The sequence below is a fragment of the Coregonus clupeaformis genome, chromosome 24 (genome assembly GCF_020615455.1).
Source record: "Coregonus clupeaformis isolate EN_2021a chromosome 24, ASM2061545v1, whole genome shotgun sequence".
NCBI lineage: Eukaryota > Metazoa > Chordata > Actinopteri > Salmoniformes > Salmonidae > Coregonus > Coregonus clupeaformis.
Window position 1 is genome coordinate 31,385,105 of NC_059215.1, and position 7,284 is coordinate 31,392,388.

Sequence of the window (7,284 nt, forward strand, 5' to 3'; positions counted from 1 at the left end):
TGTTTTTGGTGTCCTTTGAAAGCTCTTTGGTCTTGGCCATTGTGGAGTTTGGAGTGTGACTGTTTGAGGTTGTGGACAGGTGTCTTTTATACTGATAACAAGTTCAAACAGGTGCCATTAATACAGGTAATGAGTGGAGGACAGAGGAGCCTCTTAAAGAAGAAGTTACAGGTCTGTGAGAGCCAGAAATCTTGCTTGTTTGTAGGTGACCAAATACTTATTTTCCACCATAATTTGCAAATAAATTCATTAAAAATCCTACAATGGGATTTTCTGGATTTTTTTTTCTCAATTTGTCTGTCATAGTTGATGTGTACCTATGATGAAAATTACAGGCCTCTCTCATCTTTTTAAGTGGGAGAACTTGCACAATTGGTGGCTGACTAAATACTTTTTTTCCCCACTGTATGTTCATTGTCAGTAGTCAACTATGTGAACTTAGTGCACTCAGTGTTGAGAGAGCTCTGAGTGACACTGCTCTTCTCTACCATGTTTACTCTGCATAAAAATATGTTCTCAATATATGACATTGGTAAGGTAAAGAATCTTCAAGCTCTTAGAGACACTGTTGTGTACTAGCTATGAAGTCAATATTGAATGTGTAATAATACATTTTAAAAAGCCATCTAAATATGTAGTCTATCTTAACAATGTGATGAAAAATAAAACATGGTTATTTGAATTATAAAACTGTCTGGAAACATGTATTTGGTCCAGGATGTTATGCAAAGTGACCATGTCGTCATGACATTTACATTTTAGTCATTTAGCAGACACTCTTATCCAGAGCGACTTACAGTTAGTGAGGGCATACATTATTTATTTTTTATATACTGGCTCCCCGTTGGAATCGAACCCACAACCCTGGCGTTGCAAACGTCATGCTCTAGCAACCGAGCTATATCCCTGCCGGCTATTCCCTCCCCTACCCTGGACCAATTGTGCGCCGCCCCATGGGTCTCCCGGTCGCGGCCGGCTACGACAGAGCCTGGATTCGAACCAGGATCTCTAGTGGCACAGCTAACACTGCGATGCAGTGCCATAGACAACTGCGCCACTCGGGACCAGACCAACAGTGTGGAAACCTCTCCTATGATGCTGTGATCATCCGGGAAACCGACACCCCAGCCCAGTCACAGGAAGTCAACGCCACAGTGAACACAGAGATGGAACACTGTGGGAATTCCTGCTTTTCCATCATCTATCACTAGGTCTTTTTCAAATCAATTTATCACTTAATAGTTTCATATGGTGGAAATATTTCACATTTTCAAACATTTTAGATATCTGTTCAAATTGGACATCTCCCGTCAAAATTAATGGTACTGTAGGTCTTTGTGGTCTTTGTCAGGTTAGTAAGGGATACCTTAAACTCTGATGAGATTCATCACCCACGCATAATTAATAAATTAATCAATCAAATGTACTAATAAAGCCCTTTTTACATCAGCAGATGTCACAAAGTGCTTATACAGAAACCCAGCCCAAAACCGCAAACAGCAAGCAATGCAGATGTAGAAGTATGATGGCTAGGAAAAACTCCCTAGAAAGGCAGGAACCTAGGAAGAAACCTAGAAAGGAACCAGGCTCTGAGGGGTGGCCAGTCCTCTTCTGGCTGTACCGGGTGGAGATTATAAGAGTACATGGTCATTAAGGCCAGATCGTTCTTCAAGATGTTCAAACGTTCATAGATGACCAGCAGGGTCAAATAATAATCACAGTGGCTGTTTTCGAAGGATGGGTCCTGGCCTCTCGTGGGGCCTAGGGATCCGGGGGGACGGGGGTGGTATGCCGATCACTGGGATGACAACCCAACTTGGGATGGGGAGGGGCTTTAGCGGGGGGAATAGTGGAGAACAATTGGAGGGTTACTTAGCAGCAATGCAAATATCATGGTACAGCTATATGGACACTCAATCACTAAGGTATTTTCCATTGGCAATGTGACAAACATATATTATGATAAATAGATTTGAAACCTGTATCTCATTATGGTAAGTGGTGAAATAAGTATAGACAGTTATAATTGTAATGGCTTAGCAGATAATAACAAAAGAATAACAATATTTACATGGCTCAAAGAGAAGGAATATAATATCTATTGTTTACAGGAAACTCATTCAACAATTCTGGATTAAATTGTGTGGAAAAAGGACTGGGGGGGGGCGAAATATACTTCTCCCATGGGCAAAGAAACTCAAAAGGGGTAATGATATTAATTAACAGTAATTTCGATCCAAATGTGCAAATTGTCCAAACAGATCCGCAAGGTAGATGGATGATTTTAAATATGTTATTGGACCATAAACAGATACGGCTCATTAACCTTTACGGACCAAATAATGATGATCCACACTTCTTTGACAATATATATAATAAATTATCAACCCTGCAAGCAATACAATACTCTATTATTATGGTGGGAGATTATAATACTGTTTTAAATAGCTCAATGGACCGTAAAGGAAGTCACACTACAAACTATCACCCTCATGCTCTTACGGAAATCATGAATGTCATGGATACATTAGAATTAGTAGATAAATGGAGGCTTAAATATCCTGACCTAGTGAGATATACATGGCGGAGACTCAATCAAGCTAGTCGTCTTGACTTCTTTCTTATGTCATTCTCGTTGGCACCAAAAGTTTAAAAAGTGTTGATAGGGGACAGAATGCGGTCGGACCATCATATAATTGGCATATACATTACTCTTACTGAATTTCAACGTGGGCGAGGATATTGGAAATTTAATCAAAGCCTATTGGATGATAACTTGTTTTTAACTAGGACAGAGGAATTTATAACTGATTTTTTTCCAACATAACATAGGTACAGCAAATCCCCTTATTGTATGGGACACTTTTAAATGTGCCTTTAGAGGCCATGCAATTCAGTACTCATCTCGAAAACAAAAGCAATTTAGGTCAAAAGAGTCCCTACTAACAAAGGAAATAGAAGGTCTAACAGAACAGATAGATAGCAATAAAAACTGTAACATAGAGGCTCAGAATAGATTAGAGGAAAAACTAAAATAAATGGAGAAACTTATTCAAGAAAGATCAAGTGTAATATATTATAAAAATAAAGCAAACTAGATGGAATATGGGGAAAAATGCACCAAATTATTTTTTAATCTTCAACATAGAAATGCTACCAAAAATAATTTACTGAAACTGGTTACAAATGATGGAGTCACCCATGATTCTCCAAATTATATTTTGAAGGAGGAAGCAAAGTACTTTAAGCATATATTTTCATTTCAGTCGCCTCCATCTCATCTAACTGAAGCGAATTGTAGGGATGTTTTTCTATTGATAATGTAAAATTAACAGCCATACAGAAAGACTCATGTGAAGGTGATATTACAGAGGAGGAACTTCTGGATGCAATTAAAGACTTTAAGTCCGGGAAAACTCCAGGGTTGGATGGCATACCAGTCGAGGTATACCAAACCTTTTTTGATATACTCAAAGGACCGTTATTAGCATGTTTTAACCACTCCTATGTAAATGGTAGATTATCAGACACTCAAGAAGAAGGTTTGATTTCATTATTACTGAAACAGGATACAAGTGGGAAATATAAAGATCCAGTCCATTAAAAAAATTGGAGGCCACTCACATTTCAGTGTTGTGATGCAAAAATTCTAGCAAAATGTATAGTGCATAGAATTAAAAAGGTATTGTCGGCCATCCCCGTCCACATTGCCCTAGCAAAACCGAAACCTACTTGAAGGTAACAGTGCTCACTGTTGCCCCTAGTGGACAGTTTCCACATCTCCCGAGGTCCTCAGACATGGATGGACATTGAATACTGACTTGTATCATGGGTGACCTGGCTGAAATCCCACCATAGAAACATGGAGGCAATTATTTTATAAAGACTTTCTCATATGTATTCTCCTGTTCGATTGGCTTTCTTTTAACTTTCTTTAATTGTCTAGCAGCCAAAGGCATTATCCTAGTAATATTAGCAACCCATGATAGTTGTTTCATGTTTAGATCTCCCATCTTTCTAAATTTCTAACAGATATTTTCAGGCCCGGTCCTGCCCTCCTATACCCCAGTAAATCTTGAAAAGTCCCAGTAGGCAAAATTACGTCTAAAATACGTTTCTTCCAGATGTTGAAGTTAGAACCTAAAATGAACCTAAATTAAAGGTGAAAAGATGGCTTTTCCAGACGTTTAAAATACGTATTTTCCAGACATTGCAATCAAGTTCATTTTAGGGTTCTGAATGAAAGATGAAAAGACGTCATTTATAGATGTCTGTTTTTGGACCAAATCAAGGCCAGTCCAGACCGGACCAAATCTGAACCAAACATAGACGTCAAGGCCGGTCCGAACCGCACAACAACAAAAAAAGATGTCCAAAAGACGTCGGCGTTGGTCCGTGCTTACTGGGGTGTACAGTGTCGGTCTGCAATGGAATTTTATGAATTCTCATCCATGTGGTAGGCCTACCATTTATAAAACCAGTCAGGTCACCTGTGATACAAGTCAGTATTCCGTGTCCATCCATGTCTGAGGACGTCGGGAGATGACGTGGAAAACGGCCACTAGGGGCAACAGGGAGCGCTGTTATCTTCAAGTAGGTTTCGGTTTTGCTAGGGTTTTGTTGATGTTGTTGTTAATGGGGATGGTGGATGAGTGTTAGCATCTGCCTCATATTCTAAACTCTGCCTTGGATTCTAAAGGTTGCAAGTTCAAATCCAGCGATAGAAAGTTGTTTTTGAGATTTTTGTTTTAAGCCTATCCCAAACCTTAACCCTTACCTTAACCATTCGGAGTCAATGCATTACATTTACATTTTACATTTGAGTCATTTAGCAGTTAGTGAGTGCATACATTTTTCATTACCTTAAGATTTCGGAGTTAATGACTAAACTTAACCCTAACCTTAAGAATTCTGAGTTAATGCCTCAACTTAACCTTAAACACTTCAAAATTTGATGTTTGAGAAACATGGATGAATATCTCATTTGGACCTGAGACTGTGAGAGCTAGTTGTGTAAAACAGGCAGTTGAATTGGCTTTATTAGTCCTGATCCCAGTGACTAATCAATTTCTCTATTTAAGCTCTGAATATCAGCTACCCAACTTTATCAGGAGTTATCCTGAGCCTATTTGCAATGAGAATCAATGTGTTAACACAGTGGGAATGTCACACCCTGGCTCTGGGACTCTATTTGTTGAGCCAGGGTGTGTTCATTCTATGTGTTTATTTTCTATGTTGGGGGTTCTAGTTCATCATTTTCTATGTTTGCCTGAGTGACTCCCAATCAGAGGCAACGAGTGTCAGCTGTTGGCTGGTTGTCTCTGATTGGGAGCCATATTTAAACTGTCTGTTTTTCCCTTTGTGTTTGTGGGTTTTTGTTCCGTGTTCGGTCATTGTCACCGTGGACTTCACGAGTCGTTTCTTGTTTTGTTTATTGTGTAGATTATCACTAAAGATAATAAAGTTAACATGTTCGTTCAACACGCTGCGCATTGGTCTCTCCCTGACGATCGTGACAGAAAAACCCACCATACAAGGACCAAGCAGCGTGTCCAGGAGCAGGCAGACTGGACATGGGAGGATCGCCGGCCATGGAGTGAGACTGACGAGAGGCAACCCCAAAACATTTTTAGGGGGGGGCACAGGGCATGGACGACGGGGCTGACGGAGGCAGAAAAGGGGCGTATTCAAAAGGCCACCAGGTTACGGGGGCCACTGGTCAAAGTAGGGAAAGGAGGTTTAGAGGCACGGCGAGAGGTACTGGGGTGTGTTACCAGTCCGGTCCGGCCCGTTCCAGTTCCCGGGGTAGAGCCAGTGGTGTGTGTCCCCAGTACGGTCCGGCCTGTTACGGCCCCTCGCACCAAATGGACGGTGCGAGTCACCAACCCGGTCCGGCCTGTTCCTGCCTCTCGCACCAAGGCTACGGTGTGCGTCGCCAGCCCGGTCCGGCCTGTTCCTGCCCCTCGCACCAAGCCTACGGTGTGCGTCGCCAGCCCAGCTCGGCCTGTCCCTGCTCCACGCACCAAGCCTACGGTGTGCGTCGCCAGCCCAGCCCGGCCTGTCCCTGCTCCACGCACCAAGCCTACGGGGTGCGTCGCCAGCCCAGCCCGGCCTGTCCCTGCTCCACGCACCAAGCCTACGGTGTGCGTCGCCAGCCCAGCCCGGCCTGTCCCTGCTCCACGCACCAAGCCTACGGGGTGCGTCGCCAGCCCAGCCCGGCCTGTCCCTGCTCCACGCACCAAGGCTACGGTGTGCGTCGCCAGCCCGGCCCGGCCTGTTCCTGCCACTCGCACCAAGTCTACGGTGCGCGTCGCCAGCCCGGCCCGGCCTGTTCCTACCACTCGCACCAAGTATACGGTGCGCGTCGCCAGCCCGGCCCGGCCTGTTCCTGCCACCCGCACCAAGCCAGGGGTGCGAGTCGTCAGCCTGGTCCAGCCTGTTCCTGCCACTCGCACCAAGCCAGGGGTGCGAGTCGTCAGTCCGGTGAGGCCCGTTCCGGCTCCACGCACCAAGCCAGGGGTGCGCATCGTCAGCCCGGTCCGGCCCGTTGCTGCTCCACGCACCAAGCCAGGGGTGCGAGTCGTCAGTCCGGTGAGGCCCGTTCCGGCTCCACGCACCAAGCCAGGGGTGCGTATCGTCAGCCCGGTCCGGCCCGTTGCTGCTCCACGCACCAAGCCAGGGGTGCGCATCGTCAGCCAGGTCCGGTCCTTTCCTGCCTCACGCACCAAGCCAGGGGTGCGCGTCGTCTGTCCGGCACAACCCGTGCCTGGGTCACTGGTGCCTAACCAGGTACCGGTCAACGGCTCCACTAAGGAGTTGAAGCTAACCGCTCCTGCTACGTCCAGTCCAGCTCCAGCCAGCGGGGCCAGACCGGACCAGGGGCGCTATGGGGGGTTTGTTGGAGGGTGGTGGGCAAGCCCGGAGCCAGAACCGCCGCCGAGGAGGAATGCCCACCCAGCCCTCCCCTGTTTTGCTCTTATTGAGGCGCGGTCGCAGTCCGCGCCTTTAGGGGGGGGTACTGTCACACCCTGGCTCTGGGACTCTATTTGTTGAGCCAGGGTGTGTTCATTCTATGTGTTTATTTTCTATGTTGGGGGTTCTAGTTCTTCATTTTCTATGTTTGCCTGAGTGACTCCCAATCAGAGGCAACGAGTGTCAGCTGTTGGCTGGTTGTCTCTGATTGGGAGCCATATTTAAACTGTCTGTTTTTCCCTTTGTGTTTGTGGGTTTTTGTTCCGTGTTCGGTCATTGTCACCGTGGACTTCACGAGTCGTTTCTTGTTTT